Below are 23,125 nucleotides of genomic sequence, written 5' to 3' on the forward strand. Positions count from 1 at the left end.
TTCCTCCAGGGTCAAAAGGTTGAGAAAGGCTGCTCTGGGCCAAGCACACAGTCCCCACCCAACCTACTTCACAGGGTTGTTGTGGAAAAACCAGAAGGAGAGAGTGTTTCACAGACCACCTTAAGCTCCTAAAGGAAAGTCTGGATATATGCCTAGCAAATGAAAATAAAATCCATAAAGTGTTTGACCTTGTTCCAAATTGTTGACCAGCCACCATTTTGTTCTTCTTGTCCAGAACTGCCTCTTGACATGCTATAAGAATATGGTCATTCCGCCCCGCTCACCTTCCCTATAAGTTCTTCCCACTTTTTAAAAATCCTGCCTATTAAATGAGAAGACATTCATAAATACTGCTTTCCCATTTAATCTCACAGGGTTCATCCATGTGCTATAGTAACATCCAGGCCTATTCACCAGTACCTGCTTATGATGTTTCAGAGATATCACCTCCCTCAGGAAAAGCCTTTTTCTTTTATTTCCTTCTTCCTCATCCCTTCCCTTGCCCTTTTAAAATATTTTCACACTGACTATTTCCACTGTTGCAGTTTTATTTTATATATATATATATATATATATATATATTTAAATGAACGTCGGACCCAAGGAGCAGAACAGTATCATGTGGATTAAAATAAGAAATAAAATGAGATCATGAGATCCAAAAAACTTTGCCAGAATGCCTCAGAGAGGCTCAAATTATTTTTTTAAGGAAAATTTGCAAAACGAGGCACCTGCCTTATCTTTTCTGGTTAGAACTTCCCTTAGTGTTTCTACTTTACGTTGAAGCCTCCTTTGTGCACTGCTTTATTGTAGGTTCATAGGTTGAGTTCACACAACACACCAGATTCAGCTAAATGGGCCTAGGTAGCTGCTTACAGGTAGTCCTTGCTTACAGGTAGTCCTTGCCACAGTTGAGACCAGAATTTTGGTTGCTAAGCAAAGCGGTCATTAAGTGAATTTGACCCGATTTTATGACCTTTTGGGGGCAGTTGTTAAGTGAATCCCCGTAGGCGTTAAGTGAACCATGTAGTCATTAGTCTAATCATGTGGTTCCCCATTGATTTTGCTTGCCAGAAGCCAGACAGGAAGGTCAAAAATGACGATCATGTGACCATGGGAGGCTGCAATGGTCATAAATGCAGATCCGTTGCCAAGTGCCCAAATCATGATCACATGATGACCAGGATGTTGGCAGAGTGCTAGAAAGCATTTGGCCCAGGAGAGATCAGAAAAGTCACACACCAGGCATTTCTATAAAAATAATTTTATTTACAGAAAACAAAAATATTTAAAGGCTGTTTGCTGAGGGGAGAGATTTCTCTCAGCTGCATATTCTCTGCAAGCCTACACAGAAGGGAAACTGAAACTAAAACAAGTTCAGGCAAGTTGTTAGGCAACTTGCAATGCAACCATTAACACGTGAAAAGGGGACAATTAAATTCAACCTCTTCACTCAGCCAAAATGATTAGTTACCATAGTAACCTTAATCTGTAGTAGAAAACAATATATTAACACTCCCCTTTTTATACTACAGAATAAGACACAAACCAATTTTCTTTGACAACTCTGTATGTCTTTCCATTCACAATATTTTAACATTATCTCCCCTTTGGTTTAACAGAAAGCTACCATCCTTCTTCCTGTGTATTTCCAAACCTAGGTTATTTGTTACAGTTCCAAGGCTTTTTAATGTGAAATGGCTTTTCATGCAGGCTTCAAAATCAAGCCTTTGTTTTTCTGTTGGTGTGAACAGCAGCAAATCATCAACATTAATGCACAGATACATACAGCCTTGCTTGTCTTTCTTCATATATACACATGGATCTGCTTTTCCTTTTTCAAAACCAAAATTCTGCAGTTTTTCATCTAATTTTTGGTTCCAGGATCTAGCAGCTTGTTTTAACCCATAGATTGACTTCTGCAGTTCACAGACTAGATTCTCCCCTTTTTCATAGCCAGGGGGTTGCTGCATATATAATTTGTGGTCTAAATCACCATAGAGAAATGCAGTTTGAATGTCATAGTGGTGAATTGACATTCCTTTGAGTGAACCCTTTTTGCAACCAACCTTGATTTATACTTTTGGATTTTGCCATCAGCATCCCTTTTCAGTTTGAAAACCCACCTACAACCTAGACAGCGTTCATTGGGAGGTAGATTTACCAGTTTCCATGTTTTATTTTCTTTCAAGGATGCTAACTCCTGTTGCATGGCAGAATGCCAATTTTGTGCAATCTCAGGTGGTAAAGCATTCACTTGTTCTAAAGACTCAGGTTCTGTGAATATGTGAAAAGCCTTTACTGTTTCAGCCTGAAAACATGATGGAGGAACGCCTTTATTACTTCTCTGAGATCTGCGAGGTAATACAGGGCTTAAATTTTGACTCCTATCACTTTCCTGAGAAGCATCTGTCTCATCAGACAGATCTTCAGTTTGCTTTTCTGGTTTAATGTCCTCATCAGGCAAAAGATCACCATCAGCAAGTCCTTGCTGTTCTCTTGTGGTGGTCAGATCAACTGGAGAGCTAGAATTTAATCTCCCCCAGTTTTGTTCAGCAAAAGAAGCACTTTTGCTAATTATCAATTTCTCTCCCACTATGACCCTGTAGCTCCTCTGGCTTTGTTCATAGCCAACAAAAATGGCTTTCTTTGTTGTGGGGCCTCCTTTCCTTCTCTGTTGTTTTGGAATATGAACCCATGCAGTGCTACCAAACACTCTAAGATGGTTTACCTTTGGTTTCACACCATAAAACAAATGGAATGGAGTATCCTGAATCACAGAGTTATACAATCTGTTTTGTACATAACAGGCAGTAGATATTGCCTCTCCCCAATACTTAAAAGATAAATGTGAATCTTTAAGCATGCATTCCATCGCATTTTGCAAGATTCTGCCCTTTCTTTCAGCAACACCATTTTGCTGAGGGGTGTAAGGGTTAGAAAGAATTTGTTCTATCCCCTTTTCCGCTAGGAACCTTTTGAATTTGTGAGAAAGGTACTCTCCTCCTCTATCACATTGGAGTGCAGATACAGGCCTAGGGAATTTTCCATTTGCCCATGTCACAAAACTTTTAAATTTCTCAAATGCCTCATCTTTATGTTTTAAGATGTAGATAAATGTGTATCTTGAGAAATCATCAGTGATGGTCATTGCATACCTTGCTTGTCCAAGACTTGGAGCAAAAGGACCAATAATGTCAGAGTGTACAATTTCCAAAGGTCTAGTTGTAACTCTGTCACTGTGCTTACTCACAGGAGCTTTTAGTGTTTTGCATTCTTTGCAGACTACACAGTCTAAGTATTTGTCACAGGGTTTTATCTTTAGGTCAGCACACAGCTGTGGCATTTGTGCTATATACTTGAAATTAGCATGACCAAATCTCCTGTGCATCAGGTGTACACATTGGTCATGATATGGCATGTTGCCAATTGCAGCCTTGCTGCTTGGCTTCCTTGCATTTTGCACAATGTACAAGGAGTCTTTTAATATACCAGTAGCACACAATTTTCCATTTTTACGTATCTCACAACCATTTTTCTTAAATGTTATGACATACCCTGTTGCAGCCAATTGTGCCACAGATAAAAGGTTTGATTGTAAATTTGGCACATACAACACACCTTTTACAGTTTCTCCCAAGCAGGATAAATACAAGTCACCTCGTCCCATAATTTTGGTCACAGACCCATCAGCCAAAGATACACTTTGTCTTTCAGTTTTAGACAGTGACACAAAAGAGCTTTTACAATTACATAAATGACAATTGGCCCCAGAATCTAACACCCATACATCAGAATTACCCTTCTCAGCAACCTGTGCAATCTGGGTTGTCTGAAGAGCCTTCTTCTGTGTTGCCCTTGTGTTCTTCTTCTCTGTCTTTCTACTCTTGGGTCTCATGGCACAGTCTCTTTGCAAATGTCCAGCTGAACCACAAGTGAAGCATCGCTGGCTGGCTAGCGCTGTGGCCTCAGCTTCCTTTCCCTTCTTTTCCCTTGTTTTCTGGTACTGCAGCTTTCCAGAAGAGATGGGGGGGGATCTTTCCTCTCTCTTCTCCCATTCAGTGAGTAAGCGCTGTGTAACATATGATGGGGTGAGGTCTGCTTCAGGCATAGCCTCCAGGGTACAAATCAGCGTGTCCCACGTTGTGTGAACTCAGCTGTATAGAAAACTTGGAGGCCTTCGATTTCAGCCCTCTCCTCAGTTCAGAAATGTTCTTTTCAATTCCATCAGTCTGGGCAGTTTCTGCTGAAAAGCCTCCATCAAAAGAAATCCCACCAACTCCAGAAGCAGATTGGTTCCCACATCTCTTCCAGTTCAACGTTTCTCTTGATGTTCAGCTGAAATCTGTTTCCTTCAACTGTCCACCTAGTTTTGCCCTCCGAAGCTGCTCCATCATTTATCATAGCCTGCTCTGTAAATTCTGAAAAGCTGCTTACAAAAGTGTCAGTCGCAACAGGATTCCCCAGTTATTGAACATCCTCCTTGTGGTTATGGTGCTTCCATGAAAGATATTAAGTAAAGCTTCCATGTGGTCTTGTGGTTCCACATAAAAAAGTCACTGTACGATTTGCATCAAGTGATCCTATCTTGGTTACTGCTAATACTACATGCTTTTGTAGCTTTCCAGCTGTTTCTTGGGACAAATGCCTCTCACTGGAGAAAGAGTGATACCTGCTGTTCAGGACTCAACCTTTTTTTAACTACGTTCGCATTTTCATTGACACAATTGTTCTCAAACTGTGCCCCAGAACTTTCTCTTCATTTCCTGTTCATCAACAGAAATATCTCTAATGGTAGATAAGTTTCCATGAAAAGGAGTTGCTTACCACCACAAACCATTTACTGAAATGTTTAGTAAAGAGTTGAGGGTGTGTATTCTCCTGTATGAACTGAATCTGAAGTTAGGTAGACATGGTGGGTCAAGGAGAATCAGGATAGTATAGTGCTTAAGGCATTGGATTAGACCCAGGGAAATCCAGGTTTGAGTACTCCTTCAGTTATGGAATTTCATTGGGTGATATTGGCCTAGTCACTCTCTCTTAGCTCAATATACCTCGTTGAGGTAAGGAAAACTGGAGGAGGAAATGCTGTAGATACCAAGGTGAGCACCTGGAGGAAAGGCTGCTTCCAAATCTAATAAATAAATAAATAAATTTGTGTCCTCTAGATATGTTTCGATAAAATTCCCTAGAAGTTGTAATCCAGAGGGTTTAGAAGGCTCCAAGTGGGAGAATATTTGTATAAGAACATCTGAACTGCCTTGGTGGATCAGGCCAAGGCCCATCTTGATCCAGAATTTTGTTCTTCACAGTAGCCCAACAGATGTCTCCAACCCAAAGGTAACAGAGTCTTCAAGACTAACAGACCTTACTAGACCTGTCCTGTATTAATGTACCAGAACAGTAAAATCTAAGCAACCTGATTATTCCCTCCATGGTGATCAGACACGGTGAAGCACCTCTGAGGCAACATACATGGCTTCCAGGTGAAATCTAGCAAAGGCGGACCCTTAAATGGAGAAATTATGAAAACAACTGCCCTAGAATCTGTAAAGTTCTTGTCCATACTGAAACAATTACGTTGCTCCTGTCACTCATTTTTATCCCCTTTGATTATGTTCCTGCTTTCTTAAAAGAGAGAGATAAACTAACATCAATCCACTGGAGAGAAATCCCAACCCTTTCTATTTAAATGGGTTAATCGTCAGTTAGCAAAATTATCTCTTGGAATGTTAATTGGTCCAGTCAAGAGGAACATTCATTATGGTTTATTTGATCAATCTGAGTTTCAACCTCCTCCCGTTCCCTTGCTTAGGCTGTCATATGGACAGAAGAATGAATTTGAATATGAAGGTTGTGTGAAGATGGTGAGTTTTGCAGAAAGAGTCTTTTGTTTCTCTGGAAAAATGCTGCAGCTGTGAAAATCAACCAAATCTTGGGGAAAACAACAACAACACACATTAGGGCTGCATTTGCACAACATGCTTAACCCAATTACACAATTTACCAAGTGTTCCGGGTCCCCACATTACAATGAACCATGCGCTAATCAAACAGGTGGGACTGCATAAACCGTGCAGCACAATGCTCCGTGAATGGAACTCATACGTTTTCACCAGTCTTGGTAGTGAATTCAGCCCCTGTGTATGTATGTGCATGCATTTACACACAAGTAATTTTTGCTGTTTGGTCAGGATGCCCTTTTCATGCTAATCTCTGCTTTCCACTGGGGATCTATTAGCATTCCGTAACCATGATTATGAGCAATTTTGGGGTTCCCTCCTCTTGGAGCCCTCCCCACAAAGATTTTTGTCCCCTTGCCTGCTAATTTTCCCCTCTTCTGTTACAGCAACATCATTCAGTTCTGACCTTCAGAGGTAAAGTGACGGATATAATCCCACACCTTTGCTAATATCCAACGTCCAATCAGATTCTTCACACATTCCAGAAATATCATCTTGATCAGTGTTTCTCAACCTCAGCAACTTTAAGACATGTGGATTTCAACTCCCAGAATTCCCCAGCCAGCATGCTTTAAGACATGTGGCATTCTGGCTGGGGAATTCTGGGAGTTGAAGTCCACACGTCCTAAAGTTGCCGAGATTGAGAAACACTAATCTAGAACAAGATGCAGCTGAGAAGGAAACAAAGCATCCTGTGTTTACAGTACTTGGAGCCTCCAGGAAAATGAGGAATTTGGAAGGTCTCCATGGGCCACGCCCAAGGCATTGGGGAAGGTCACATGTTCCTGGAGTTTTATGCTGCACACCTGGGCTTTCAAGGGGAGGTGGAATGTAGAATTGGGAACCTCAAATCCCCCCATCCATGAAGTGACTCTACAATAGAACAATACATATAATAGCACACAACAGCACCACCAGAACACCCCCCAAAGCCCATCGATGAAGTCCTTGGTGCAACTAACTCACTGTAGCAAAACACAAGTGCATCTCCATCTTATAAATGGAATCGCTTTCCTCACCCAAGTCTATATCTTTGCTCGTTAATATTTCCTAGTTTTGCTGGAGATGTTGTGATTTACAGAAGCCATATAAATGCCCAGCTATAGTCATTTTACAAGCCCGTTTTCTTTGTTTAGTATAATTTGACTTTTAGTTATTATCATTCTACAAGAGTCTTCTTCGCTCCCTTTCAGCCTGCTCTGGTTATGTCACCCCCATGACACCTACAGATTTATACCATTTAATTCTTTCCTGGGGTTTCCGGTAATTCTGATCCAGTAAGAGGCATGTTCAAACTCTTTGGTACATGCTGAAGCTGAGAGATATGTGATGCGGTTTCCCCACCAGGTCGGCATCAAGCCTAGCATTCAAGAATTTCAAAAACATTCAGCCAATTGAAGTACTCATCCTTAGGCGAGAAATTGCAAAAAACGAAAGGAAAGGAAAACACATCTCTGTGCTCTCCGCAGATGTGATGCACATCCAAAAACAGGTGGAGCTTTGATTACAACTTCACTGCCACCATCTTAACTTTTTTTACAATACCCTGTGGACATCCCTGGTCCTCTGAACAGGAATGGAGTTTCAACTTTCTTCAAATGCACCCGTAAAATCCCACCAGTGCACAAATAGTTTCATGTCTACAGAAGTTGTTCACAAATTCTGGAATTATCCACTGTGCTAAATCACTGAACTGAACTCTAAGACATTTGAATTTCCCTTTTTCAAATTTAGGTGAACAAGCGTGCAGGCAGTCTTTGTTTAATGACCACAACTGGGACCGGAATCTTGATCATTGAGTGAATTGGTTGTTAAGCGAGATGCCCACATGACTGCTTCACTCAACAACTGCAATCCCAGCATTCCTGGTTGCGGTTGTTAAGCGATCTCCCGGGTCATTAAGTGGATGGAGTGAAAGAGCTGCCTGATGAAGGGTTTCCCCTCCCCTCTGTGCATGGAGGGGAAATCCTTTGTGGGGCTGCAGAAATCTTCAGGATTTGAGCTCCACTTCTTCAGCCTGCTGAAGGGTTTCCCTTCCCCGTCCCCTCTGTCCTTCCCTGCTGGCTTCCCCATTGACTTTCTGAGGAAGCCAGCAGAGAAGATTGCAAATGGCGATCACATGATCACGGGGAGCTTGGCAACCGGTCGTAAGTGCAAGCCGGTTGCCAAGTGCCCAGAATGCAGTCACATGACTGTACAGGGAGCGGCACGACATTTCATGGTGGCCAGAAGTGCTCTACAGGCCATAAAGCACCCTTTCCAAGGCTGTCGTAACTTTGAACAGTCGTTAAGCAACCGGTCGTTAAGCGAGGACTACCTGTGTATGACTCAGATGTTGGATGATCTTTCTGTTTAGATGCTCTGGGAAGAACCCCCCATCTCATGCTGTTAAGAAATTACATGATAAGTTTTGGTGGTTTGGTTGTGCCCACTTGCCACTCTATGTCCACTGGACGGTTCAGTTTTGTTATTCGCAGCAGTTACATTCCATAGAGTCACCACAAGCACTGAATTAGCAAATACGGAAACCTCGGCGGGGAAAATGCACATTGGGCAGCTCAAATTTTCTGCAAACACATCACAAGTACTTTGATTTGGGGGTTACAAATAAACCGAAGCAAGTAAGTGAATTTGCAAATACGGAACCCGCAAATAATGAGGATTGCCTGTATTTGGTACTTAAGCTGAGCTAATAAAGCCCCACTGACTCAGTGAATTCTCTTAGGCCCGAAAAACAAATATTTTCTTCTTCTTCTTCAAAAGATTTGCCTACCTCGGTGGCAACAGTTAGAAAAACTTTCTCCGGCATTTCGAAACACAAACTTGCCAACAATAACGTTCTTAGCTGCCTAGGCTGAGTTCAGGACTTGTCCAAGTGGAAGAAGAAAAAGTAAGTATTAAGTGTGTTAGGGGGACCTGGCCCCCGTATATTAAATAATTGCCCCTATTGTCTGATGGACAGTTACAATTTGGTGGCAATTCTCAAGAGCTTCCAGAAACCTCATGTAAAGCTTCTAAGGTGCGGGATAGGTGATCTTGGAGAATCCAGCTGTGCATTCTTGATATAATTCTATTTTTAAAAATTGTTAATAATAATGTTATTATTAAACACCACCCAATTAATGCATTTATTAAACACCACTCAACTCCCAATGACTCTGGGCGGCACACAAATTTAACAAATAATAATCTGGCCATTAGAAAGATACCTGAAAACCTTGAATGCCATCAGTGACTTGGCAGGGCATAGAAATCTACGTTCTTCAGCATTTCACACAGATGGGCCTTATTTTGTCTGTTGCTGTGGCTGTTTTGGCAAACAGTCCTCTGCCCAAACCCCTTCCATCTTTCCTTTCTTTTAAAAAAACAAAAACAAAAAACCACACCGACTTGTTTCATCACCCAGCCGTGCAAGGATTCCCGAGGTTAATGCAACCTTTGTAAAAAAAAATAATAATAATTTTTAAAGTCCTTTATTTATTGGTTGGTTGGTTGGTTGGTTGGTTTAGTAAATTTATTTATTAATTTGTCAAAGATCATGCTGTTCCTTTCCACTCCTCCATTTTCTTTTAAACGACAGTATCATTATATCCCTGGGATTCTGTACTGAAATATTTTCAGTTGAGGCCAAGTGATCTACTTCACATCCCCACCCACTACATTAGCCTCTGAATATTCTCATTATGCCATTACTAATTAGAAAGTCTCTCAATTTGGCAGCTGCATGGGAGAAGGAGAGGGAGCGGGGTGGGGGGAGACAGCATTAAGCATATGGTGTAATATCCTATTAATGAACATTCTAAATTCAAAAAGCGGGTCAGCTGTTACATTCCATCCTTCCATCTCTCAGACAGGGGGAGAAAGTAGAGAAGACCAGCAGCTTTCAAGAGGCCTCTATAGCTTTGCCTGGAAAGTCCTCACCCTTCAGGATGCAAAAGGCCCAGTCTAAAACCCCATGGATAACTTTTTCTATATGCTTAATTTTTTAAAAAAGAAGTTGGAATTGATGAAAAGCTTGCATATAGACCTTGACTTACAGATTAAAAAGATGACCCACCTTCGCTGCCCCAGCTCAACTTCTAGATAGTCTTCAAAAGCGTCCAGCTTCCTCCCGTGCTTACTACAACTTGCTGCTTTGTGTCTAGTAGACGGTGTCCCGATGCCTTCTCCTGCCCCCCTGAAAGGTTTGGAAATTGCAAAAAATTATGAAAAAGCTCCCTTATCAATGATGAAAATTCTCCCTGAATCAAGCTGCCTGATCTCTTGAACCAAAGAGCCTGGATGGAGCTTAAGGAATGCAACAAGAAGGTCAAGTCTGGGCAAGGGTCAAGATCAAAGCAATTTGGATCCAAGGCACAAGAGGGCACATGATCAGTTCAACCAAGGGTGCTACAGACTCAAAGCCAATAAGCCCAAGTCTGGCTCCAGGCAGAAGATTAAGTAGCATCTCCGATCAGGTGCAAGTTGCTCAGGCTGGAAAGCCAAGTGAGCTCTTAGGAATCAGCTGGTAGAAGGTTCAAGCAGGCTGGTACTACCCCTTAAATGGTGGCCTCAAAGCACCAAGGTAATCTTCCAGGCTCTTACTGGTAGAAGAACTTGGCTGATGAGAAATTAATCTCTACAAGGATCTAAAGAATGGAGTGGCTCCTGTTACTATGAATCATATTCTAATGGTTTGGGATCAGAAGAAGGTAGAAGAAGACACCTTACAGAACAGTGGCAGAAATAATTGTGATGGTTGCCCAGAGGTGGATCCCAATTAGAGAAGTAAGGAGATGTTAGCAGAAACTCTTGGGACAAGCAAAAATGACTCCTGCCCCCATTTCTATTTTAGACATCACTCTGAAATTCTATTCTTCACAGAATTGAGGTGGGTGGGAAGGAGAAACGTGGAATTTCTAGACAAAGAGGTCTCAACACTCTAACCCACAAAGCTTGACCACACCTGGAACAAAAAAAAAATGCTGGGTGGGAAATTCTGGGAGTTGAAGTCCACACATCTTAAAGTTGCTGAGGTTGAGAAACACTGGCCTAGAATCTTAGGTTGAAATAAACTTTCAACCATGGAAGCTAATTAGGTGATGATTTGGAGCTGGTCAATGTCTCAGCCCAGTCTATATCATGGGATTGCTGTTGGGGTGGAAATGTGGAGGAAATACTCTGTATGCTAATTTAAGGTGCTAGAGGGATAGAAAGTTAGTAAACCAAGTTAATAGCTTTGTTACTTTTAGGGCAGTAGAGATGAGATAACTTCTCAGGGAGTGATTCATTACTTTCATCTCCCTAATTTTCAAATGTCTTTGGAAGCTGTTAAGAAATTTTGAGAGATGAGGTCAAGAAATTGAGTGATGGGCCCCATAATTCCAAACAACTTCCTACATCTCCAGATTGAATCTTTTTTTTTTTTAGAAAGGTATCTTTACAAAGCGACCAGATGGTTTTCTGGCCATACAACCCCCTTCTGAACTCTTTTATAATTATTATATCCAACTGAGTGGAAATACAAGCAGTGTGCCTATAAAATTCGCTGCACGGTGGTTTCCGTCAGCTTTTGAAATCTGCTTTGCAAGCTTCCTTCCAAGCCATGATTTTTACCATCTCAAATAAGGTGCAAATCATTTATTTACTTATTTATCAGTAATAGTGCTCAGATTGCCACAAATGAGAATCTGGTTCTGGGTATCTTCAGGACCCCCTTCTTCCAGTGGCCTCTGCCCATCCAGTGAGATCTAAGAGCCTGGTCTCCCTGCAGGTCCCTACCCTAAGCATACATCATCCCCATCCACTGAACTGTTTCTTCATGGTGCAGAATAAAGGAAGGATCACTGGGTGTCCTCCTTACTGTCTCTATTTTGCTGCCCGTATGTATATGGGATGGCTAAAGCTGGGACAACTAAAGGCCACTCCCCTTGGGACTGTGCATGTTAATTACTCATAAGATTACTTCAAATCGCTCTAGAAAGTTTGGTGTCCAGAGAGAGAAAGAGACAGAGATGATAGGATAGATGAAGGTAGATAGGATGGATGGATGGTAGGTAGATGATAGATAGATAGATAGATAGATAGATAGATAGATAGATAGATAGATAGATAGATATAGTGCCAGCTTCACAGGGTAAACCAGACAGGAATCACAACCAGATGAGCTAATTCTATTTTATTGTAAAGCGACATTGGTGGAATCTTGCAAGTCCGAAAGCACAAATCTCCCTCTGTCTCCTTTACAGCCCAAGAAACTAGGGAGAGTCCCTTCTGAGCCTCTTGCCCTTCCCAATATCCTGCTGTGGACTATGCTCTCTCTTATCTGACCGTTCCTTTGGCAGTATCTCTTTGCCCAGTCTCCCAAGGTCTTTTCCACATATCATTATTGTTACCTTGTCATGGTGCTGGAGCTTGAGCACCTCAATGATGCCATGAGCTAAACCGTGAAGGGTCACCCAAGACAGGAAGGTCATGACAGAGAGGTCAGACTAAATGCGATCCCTGGGGAAGGTAATGGCAACCCACCCCAGTATTCTTGCCGTGAAAACTAAATGGATCAGTACAACCAGAGATAGGTCGGTATACCATCGGAAGATGAGACCCCCCAGGCCGGAAGATGGTCAAAATGCTACTGGGGAGGAACAGAGGATGAGCTCAGCTAGCCCCAGACGTGATGACGCAGCTAGCTCAAAGCCGAAAGGACGGCTAGCGGCCGACGGTGCTGGTGGTGAACGGCGAATCCGATGTTCTAAGGATCAACACACCATTGGAACCTGGAATGTAAGATCTATGAGCCAGGGCAAATTGGAGGTGGTTATTGGTGAGATGTCAAGATTAAAGATAGACATTTTGGTCGTCAGTGAACTGAAATGGACTGGAATGGGCCACTTCACATCAAATGACCACCAGATCTACTACTGTGGACAAGAGGACCACAGAAGAAATGGAATAGCCTTCATAATTAATAGTAAAGTGGCTAAAGCAGTGCTTGGATACAATCCAAAAAATGACAGAATGATCTCAATTTGGATTCAGGGCAAGCCATCTAACATCACCGTGATCCAAATATACGCCCCAACCACAGATGCTGAAGAAGCTGAAGTAGAGCAGTTCTATGAGGATCTGCAGCACCTACTGGACAACACGCCTAAAAGAGATGTTATTTTCATCACGGGAGACTGGAATGCTAAGTTGGGCAGTCAAATGACACCTGGAATTACAGGTAAGCATGGCCTGGGAGAACAAAACGAAGCAGGACATAGGCTGATAGAATTTTGCCAAGACAACTCACTCTGCATAACAAACACTCTCTTCCAACAACCTAAGAGACAGCTTTATACATGGACTTCCCCAGATGGACAACACCGAAATCAGATTGACTACATCCTTTGCAGCCAACGGTGGCGGACATCTATACAGTCGGTAAAAACAAGACCTGGAGCTGACTGTAGTTCCGATCACAAACTTCTTACTGCACAATTTAGGATCAGACTAAAGAGATTAGGGAAGACCCACAGATCAGCTAGATATAAGCTCACTAATATTCCTAAGGAATATGCAGTGGAGGTGAAGAATAGATTTAAGGGACTAGATTTAGTAGATAGGGTCCCGGAAGAACTATGGACAGAAGTTCGCAACATTGTTCAGGAGGCGGCAACAAAATACATCCCAAAGAAAGAGAAAACCAAGAAGGCAAAATGGCTGTCTGCTGAGACACTAGAAGTAGCCCAAGAAAGAAGGAAAGCAAAAGGCAACAGTGATAGGGGGAGATATGCCCAATGAAATGCAAAATTCCAGAGGTTAGCCAGAAGAGATAAGGAATTATTTTTAAACAAGCAATGCGTGGAAGTGGAAGAAGACAATAGAATAGGAAGGACAAGAGACCTCTTCCAGAAAATTAGAAACATTGGAGGTAAATTCCACGCCAAAATGGGTATGATCAAAAACAAAGATGGCAAGGACCTAACAGAAGAAGAAGAGATCAAAAAAGGTGGCAAGAATATACAGAAGACCTGTATAGGAAGGATAACAATATCGGGGATAGCTTTGACGGTGTGGTCAGTGAGCTAGAGCCAGACATCCTGAAGAGTGAGGTTGAGTGGGCCTTAAGAAGCATTGCTAATAACAAGGCAGCAGGAGACGACGGCATCCCAGCTGAATTGTTCAAAATCTTGCAAGATGATGCTGTCAAGGTAATGGCTATATGCCAGCAAATTTGGAAAACACAAGAATGGCCATCAGATTGGAAAAAATCAAATTTTTTATATCCCCATACCAAAAAAGGGGAACACTAAAGAATGTTCAAACTATCGAACAGTGGCACACATTTCACATGCCAGTAAGGTAATGCTCAAGATCCTGCAAGGTAGACTTCAGCAATTCATGGAGCGAGAATTGCCAGATGTACAAGCTGGGTTTAGAAAAGGCAGAGGAACTAGGGACCAAATTGCCAATATCCGCTGGATAATGGAAAAAGCCAGGGAGTTTCAGAAAAACATCTATTTCTGTTTTATTGACTAATTTAAAGCCTTTGACTGTGTGGACCATAACAAATTGTGGCAAGTTCTTAGCGGTATGGGGATACCAAGTCATCTTGTCTGCCTCCTGAAGGATCTGTATAACGACCAAGTAGCAACAGTAAGAACAGACCACGGAACAACGGACTGGTTTAAGATTGGGAAAGGAGTACGGCAGGGCTGTATACTCTCACCCTACCTATTCAACTTGTATGCAGAACACATCATGCGACAAGCTGGGCTTGAGGAATCCAAGGCTGGAGTTAAAATCGCTGGAAGAAACATTAACAATCTCAGATATGCAGATGATACCACTTTGATGGCTGAAAGCGAAGAGGAACTGAGGAGCCTTATGATGAAGGTGAAAGAAGAAAGTGCAAAAGCTGGCTTGCAGCTAAACCTCAAAAAAACCAAGATTCTGGCAACCAGCTTGATTGATAACTGGCAAATAGAGGGAGAAAATGTAGAAGCAGTGAAAGACTTTGTATTTCTGGCTGTGAAGATTACTGCAGATGCTGACTGCAGTCAGGAAATCAGAAGACGCTTAATCCTTGGGAGAAGAGCAATGACGAATCTCGATAAAGTAGTTAAGAGCAGAGACATCACACCGACAACAAAGGTCCGCATAGTTAAAGCAATGGTGTTCCCCGTAGTAACATATGGCTGCGAGAGCTGGACCATAAGGAAGGCTGAGCGAAGGAAGATCGATGCTTTGGAACTGTGGTGTTGGAGGAAAATTCTGAGAGTGCCTTGGACTGCAAGAAGATCCAACCAGTCCATCCTCCAGGAAATAAAGCCAGACTGCTCACTTGAGGGAATGATATCAAAGGCAAAACTGAATACTTTGGCCACATAATGAGAAGACAGGATACCCTGGAGAAGATGCTGATGCTAGGGAGAGTGGAAGGCAAAAGGAAGAGGGGCCGACCAAGGGCAAGATGGATGGATGATATTCTAGAGGTGACGGACCCGTCCCTGGGGGAGCTGGGGGTGTTGACGACCGACAGGAAGTTCTGGCGTGGGCTGGTCCATGAAGTCACGAAGAGTCAGAAGCGACTAAACGAATAAACAACAGATAGATGAAGATGGTAGATATACAGTAGATAGATTGTTAGTTGGATAGAGATAGGACGGACGGACGGACGGATGGATGGATAGATGATAGATAGGTAGAGATGATAGAAATACTGTAGATGGTAGAGATAGATAAATAGCTAGTAGGTAGGGAGAGAGAGAGAGAGATGAAAGAGGGAGAGAGAGAATAGGTAGTAGCTCGGGTGATAAAGCAAATGCTTACCAGTTCTTTGTGTGTCTCTCTCTGCCTTGTCTTGCCTGCCTTTTGTCCTGTTTTTGCTAGTTAGTTGTTCTTCATGTTTAATAAATAAGCATCAAGCTATATTTCTGCTAGCTGGATTGAGTGGCGTGCATGCTTGCTCGGATCTGGATATAAGGATTGATGGGGAGGGTGCTGGGTACCGACTAAACTGGAAATCACCCACTGTAATTTTCCAAGAAAGGGATGCTGTCTACAGTGACCTTAGGGGTAGGCCTTCTCCATTGCGGTCCTCTTCTCTGGAGTACCCCAGCCTCCCTCCCCGGCCCCAGAGATCAGACTGTCCCCTACACTTTCTGCAAAGCCATTACGATCTACTTTTTCGGGAAGCCTTTGGGGGCCTGAAAGATGGGCAAGGCAATGTTCATTTATCATGGGATTTACTGGCAATTGGGAGAATTAATTATTGCTGTGATTGTTTGAGCAGATGGCAATGCCTGTTTGACCATATGTGCACTCAGAAGTGAAGCAAAGTCAGGCATGTTTAGTACTTGGAAGGGAGGCCACCAGGAAATACCAAGGCCGTAGGCTAGCTTAAGAAATGGGTGGAAGCTTTACAGATGGAGACCCCAACTTCCTCCTTTCAAGGAGGAACTTCCCGACTGTGAGAGCTATTAAGCAATGGAACAGTCTGCCTCCTGAAGTCATGGGCACTCCATCACTGGAAGTTTTCAAGAAAAGATTGGACAGCCATTTGTCTGGGATGGTAGGAGGATTCCTGTGCAGGGTAGGGGGTTGGACTAGATGACCTTCAACATCAATTCCAACCGTATGGTTCTATGTTAAGTGGGGGGAAAAAAGTAGTAGTTCTGGAAGAAGACAATGCCAGTCACTTCTCAACGGCTGCCAGGAAAATTCACTGACCTGCCCATAAAGCCAACAGGAGTCAAGCTTGAATTGAGCAAGACTTTATTATTTACTTGATCAGGACTTTAAAAGATAAGAAGGTCCCTTTGATTTGAGCCCAGAAAGGAACTGGTAGAGACTGAAGCATGATCCCACTTGAGTCAAGCAGAGGATTTCTCCCAACCTTTTGCTCCCAGCTCTCATTCGATTTACCAAAAGAGAATTCTCTTTTGAAATTCCTCCCAAGAAGAAGATCATTTGGGAGAAATTTGCCTGGGGGGAGCAAGGACATACTCCTGCAGTGATCTTAATGATGAGGAAGGACATTGACACCCGTGTGCATGCACATACACAGACACACAGACAGACACACAGACACACAGTCCCTGGCCACTTCATAACACCAGCGTCAGGGCAGGAATATCTCAATCTTCCCCTTACAAGTTCACTACAATTCTCTTTTCCTTTGAAAGACATTTTGAAATCAAATCCTCTTTCATCAAACCAAAGAAGACTAGATTGGGAAAAAATGCAGGAGAACGCTTCTGAACAGCCCCAAAATAAATGACAGCGGGTTCCCAGTTTTGCGTGACCAAATGTCACAGAGGACAAATCTCTGCTTTGGGTTGTTTTTGTGCCTCCGTTACAATATCTAGCCTAAGATTTCCTCTGGCTTTCAGGGCAGAGGAATGTCCAGTCAGGTGTCCTCCAGAAGCATTGGGATTAGAACACCCAGAATTCCACTCCTGCATTCTGGGCATTGTAGTGCCAACATATCTGGACAGCACCAGAGAAAGTTTCTGTACAGGTAGTCCTCACTTAACAACCATTCGTTTAGTGATGGTTTGGACTTATGATGGTGCTGAAAAAGATGACTTACAATTGGTCCTCACACTTACAACCATTGCAGCCTCCCCATGGTCACATGATCATGATTTGGGCGCTTGGCAACCTGTTCACATTTATGACCATCACAGCATCCCGGGGTCATGTGATTGTCATTTTCTACCTTCCTGGCCGGCTTCTGGGAATCAAAATCAATGGAGAACCATGATTCTCTTAGCAACCACGTGGTTAGTTCAACACTCACAGTGATTTGCTTAGTGACTGCTGCTAAAAATGTAATAAAATTCGGTTGGATTCACTTAATGACTGCTTCGCTTAGCAACTGAAATTCCAGGCCCAATTGTGGTCATTAAGTGAGTACTACCTGTACAGCGGACCTTCATTTTGGAGAGTCCAGCCTGGGAAGAGCGGAAACCTCTGAACTGTAACTTTTGCAGCTCATAAGGAGCAATATAACTTTTAAACAAGGCACCCACAAATATCTCTTTATTAAAAAGTTAAAAAGGGCAGGCCTGAGGAAACCACAACCCTGCCCCAAAAAAGATAACAGAGCAGGGGGAGAGCCAGGTGGAAAACGACAGCTAGAGATCCTGTCCGGAAAGTTTGCATCTGAAGCTTTCTGTCCCCCGAGATTGACTTGGTACGAGGATTGGCTCAGACCCCTCTCTTGCTGGGAATCAAAACGCAAGTTCCTCAGAATAAATTATGTCCTTCACAAAGTACTAATAGAAATCACAACAGGAGCAGGTGCCTAAGCTGTGAGTGAGGGGACCGATAAGTGGAATCCAACAGGATTTCTAATGCATGGTAGGGAGAGGGAAAAAATAAGTTTAGCAACCTGAGATTTTTACTTAGATGGGTCTCGCATGTTGATTCCATGGAAATAGTTTCCATTCTCTGTTTTTCTCTTTCTCTCTTTCTCTTTCTCTTTCTTTCTCTTTCCCTTCCCTCCCCTTTCCCTTTCCCTTTCTCCTTCCCTTTCTTGTTCCCTTTCTCCTTCTCTTTCCCCTTCCCTTCCCTTTTGCTTTCCCTTTCTCCTTCCCTTTCCCTTCCTCCTTCCCTTCCTTCTTTGCCTTCTTTCTTTTCCTTTTCTTTCCCGTCTTTCTTTTCCTTTCTTGAGTGGCAATTCACTGGGCAGGAAGTGAGAGGAACAGATCCAGAAAAAGGGGATCAGGGTGAGAAACTGGTTTCGCCTCTCATCAATGGGGCCCAACAGATGACTTCTTAGAAAAGTTAACCAGTGACAATTATGCCCAATGATGGCTTAGCTCAGTGTTTCTCAATCTCAGAGCCTTTAAGATACATGGACTTCGACTCCCAGAATTCCCCAGCCAGCATGGTTTCTTGATTGATCTATATTTCTAGATTCTAGATATCTACTGTATATTCTAGATATATTGATCTAAATATCATGGTTTCTTGATTGACCAAAGAAGAATTGATCTATATTTTGGTCATGTCTGTGCTCTTCCCAAGGGCATCTGGTGACTGCCCATAGGTGCAGAATGCTAGGCTAATCCAGTAGAAATTCCCTCTATTCTTATGCAGTGAGGTTTCTTTATGGTAAGAGGTCCATAGTTAAATGGTAAAGCAGAAATTCTCAGAGCTGGGCTGGGAAAGATTCCAGTCCTAAGCTTTGAGGAGGTCCTATTAATAAAGAATAGACATTATGGCTCTGGAGGAACCGAAGATCTAATTTAGCATAAGGTGGTTCCAATGATCTTGTATGAAGATCCAAAGTCAGGACCAGATGGGAATTCAGGACTCAAGGATAAATTTAACAAAAGGTCTTTGGCTAGCAGCCAAGTGTGCCAACAGTTGGCCCCAGCTGTGGGCTATAACTCTCTCTTCAGTACATCTGTTAGTGGATAGTATATGGTCTTTTACTGGGAGTAATTGTTTGTTGAAAGGAGCAAAAAGGGCTGAAGATAATGTACAAACAATGTTTGTGGTGGTGCTTGAGGTGTATTGCTTGAGGACGTGAACATACATGTACTTTCAAATACAGATGATGCCATGTTGTTGACTGCATGATTTATCCCAAGCCTTTAATTTCTTTGCCTTACTATTTCTAATTCCTTATCTGCACTCTGCATAATGTTACTCACCCCAAAGGGAATGTTTGTATCTACAGTAACAGCACAGGAGGCCCATCTTTCAACGATGCAGAGAAAAACATAGTGCTTGGACACTGAATGGTATATGGTCTGTTGGCCTATGATCCTCTCTCTCTTTTTACTAAATTGATTAAAATTAACCTAAAAGCTCTGCCAGGGACTTGCTTATGTCCTTCTCAGAACCCAGAAAAGAAGGAGAGAACTGATAAACTGGGTTAATTGCCAAGTGCTGTCTGGGACTTTTGACAAAAGGAATTATGCTGGGAGATGAAGCAAAGTTGCTGGTAACTTTGGTCTGTGTCACCAGAAGTAGACATTGAAACTGTATAGAGAATTCATCCCAGATGACCTTGGAGCAGTGACACTCCTTCTTGCTTCTTCTCCCTCTTGTGAGGATTTATGCACAGATGTGTAACCTGAGATCCTACAGTCCCTGAAAGGTCTTACGGTCCATGAAAGGTCCTATGGGCCAGCTAGGACCACAGAATGGAGCAGTTTAAAACAGCGGAGGAAGCTGTGCACAGAAAAAGAGTATTATCTTAAATAGTTTAAATGAGCATGTCAGAGAAACACAGGTTATTGATCTTAAACACTCAGCCCTCCCAAGCACAAAGAATTACACGCTTAGACATAGTAGGTTTAAAAGTAAAGTAAAAGGAGTCTTGCTGACTTTTATTCTTGGTTCTCTGGTGGATAAATGATGTTCCTTGTTTCTTCTGTTCTTTCCGTATACTTAGTGATCTCTTAGCCCTACAGCTGCTAAGAGCTGCATGGAAGAACGTGGTAGCCACATGGCTTTAGGCCCAAGATGGAGAGAGAAGCAAAACATGCTTCTTCTCTGATGATGAAGGAGGAAGAGAGAGAGAGAGGAAGTGGGAGTGGCAACAAACAGCTTCCTCTAACAAGCATGAAGAGTTGCATCCTGGGAACAAACTCAATTTACATGCTAATTGAGGCGTGCTGATTTGCTAACACTTCCAACAGCAAAGTTGCTGGTAACTTCGGTCTGTGTCACCAAAAGTAGACACTGAAACTGTATAGAGAATTCATCCCTGAGGTACAGCAGATGACCTTGGACCAGTGACACTCCTTCTTGCTTCTTCTCCCTCTTGTGAGGATTTATGCACAGATGTGTAACCTGAGATCCTACAGTCCATGAAAGCCTTGCTTTGACTCTTAGACCCCTCTCCAGATATTGGCTCCAAACTGTAATGTGAAGAAAGAGAGAAAACAATAACATGGAGGAGGAATCATAGTAATTCTACTTAGTTGGCTTCATTTAATTTTAAAGACATTCACTTTGTTTTGAGATGCATCCAACTGATTCTTCTCCTGGGGTCACCCACTTTTTAAAGTGGAGCCTTCACCAAGCCATCCACAGACCAGATGTTATTTTCAACTAATCTAGGTAGCCCATCCCTGAGCCCAGGCTCAGGGGAAAGAAGGCAAAAATGCCGTCCCTCTAGACCTGTGTGAAAATGGCCTCCTTGAGCTTCTCAGCCCTGAGGATGGGGAAAATAGAGACGGTGAACCATTGTAAGTGAATGTAACCAGAGGAATGAAGAATTCCCCAACAAATTTGGGGGATAGGGTGGTTGCATCTCTCTTAGCAGTGTCAGTAGCATCAAGGATGCCTGCAGAGGGTCAAAAAAGTCAAGATGGTGCCCACAAACTTTTGATCAAAGCCTGCTCCTTTTTTGACATCCTTTTGTTGCTGTTTCAGTAGGAAATTTTCAAATTTTCTGCAATGAAGGCACAGGGAACTAACAGTACTAAGGGAACTGAGAAGCCAAATTTAGAGCATTTGTTTCAATGGGCCAGCCAAGCTACCACTGATAGCTTGACCAATAACTTCTTCAGTCTACAAGCATTCTTGAGGATGTGTTGCTACACCTCACTGCTCCAGTGCCTTACAGCATTAGCCATCATTACAACTATGAGCTAGATGAAGAGATTTCCTCCTATCTAACTATCCAGAACTTCCTACTCAAACACATTGACTGATTGACATAGGGTTGAGGGCAGGACCATACACCTTTGTGACCCCACTAAAGTAAATGAAGCCAAAAATGGTGGTCCATCAGAGAACAGTTGATTTCCCCCCCCTTTTTTTGGCTCTGTTATCTACCTGGAACCTTTAAAATAGAAGAAAAGGGAGGATGTTGTTATTTAGATTTATATTCCAAAATTTATCTAGATTTATATTAGAGATTTATATTATATTATCTAGATTCATCTAGATTTATATTCTTCAGCTTCTTCTTCTTCAGGAGCTCAAGAAGATGCACAGTTATTCTGTCCTCCAAATTCCTATCTACATCAATATGTGGGTGACCTTACTACGGGATGACCTGTACATCTACATTCTGCTCATCTAAAGAGACCCTAAGCCCACCCTTTCTACTAACACCTTCCAACATAAACAATGCCCTTTACTGTACCTATATATTGAATCCCTTCACACCAACCTGGTTTTTATGTGTCTCCTTCCCTTCCAACATCATCAGGTAGCTTGTTTGCCTGCTCTACCTAACACGCACTTCAGCATCATGCCTGAAAGGAGAATATCATTTGTCCCCTGTACCTTCTATACCCATATCTTTAACTTGGTGTGATCTTCCAACTTAGGCCTCTCAATTTCTACTCTGCTCTAACGTGTTCTTCAGGCCTGAGTGGACATCACTTATTTTAAGGACTCGGGAATTTTCTAGAACGATGAGAGACAACTATGCAAGTTCATTCCCACTCAGTCTGGGAAAAACAACGTGATAGCAAATTGGATAGTTAGAAAAACAAAGGATAGGTAAGGGGGGCAAGTAGAGAATGAGGTAAGAGGGATGGGAGTATTGTGGTTATTTATCTAAAGGGGTTGTCTAAAATCTCTGTCATTATTGAAATAGTTTGCTTATGGCTTCCTACTTTTTTCAGTGACTCTTTCTAATCTGTAATTCTTGGGTTTCTTGGGAGCTGAAGCTTGACCACAATTTCCTGGATGGTGGTAAGGACAGTTGGGTTAACCTTCTTTTGACTCAAAGGAGGCAGCACCTGGCTCACCTTCTCTGGGCTCAGAAGCTAAGCACGGTCGGCCTGGTTAGTATGTACTGTAGCTGGGAGTTGTAGAACAGTTGTAAAGCAGACTAGAAAGTCTAACAATTTCTATACTGTTGTCAGGAAAACTGCATGGTGGTCTTCAGAAAGTCTCCAAGTTTCAATTGTGCTTTTCTCGTTGATTTGAAGTTTTTGTCAGACACCTAATGTCACTAAGCTGAGATAGGTGGCTATATAATTGGTTTCAAAGAAAAACTCCAAAGACACTTTATGTTTGACCCCCTTGGGGTGGACCCTAAATGTCATATTTGTGTTGGTTCACTGACTTAGTCTTTTTGCTACACGGGTCTTGGCTGAAGCATTGGTCATTCTCAACTCTGGCTTTTGCTGGTTGCCCTTAGCTGCATGATTCCAGAAGTCACCTTCAAGTGCCTCTCCCTTCAGGGTATGCTATGAAGCATCACATGAAGTAAC

This window comes from Candoia aspera, chromosome 1 (assembly GCF_035149785.1).
Source record: "Candoia aspera isolate rCanAsp1 chromosome 1, rCanAsp1.hap2, whole genome shotgun sequence".
Taxonomy (NCBI): Eukaryota; Metazoa; Chordata; class Lepidosauria; order Squamata; family Boidae; genus Candoia; species Candoia aspera.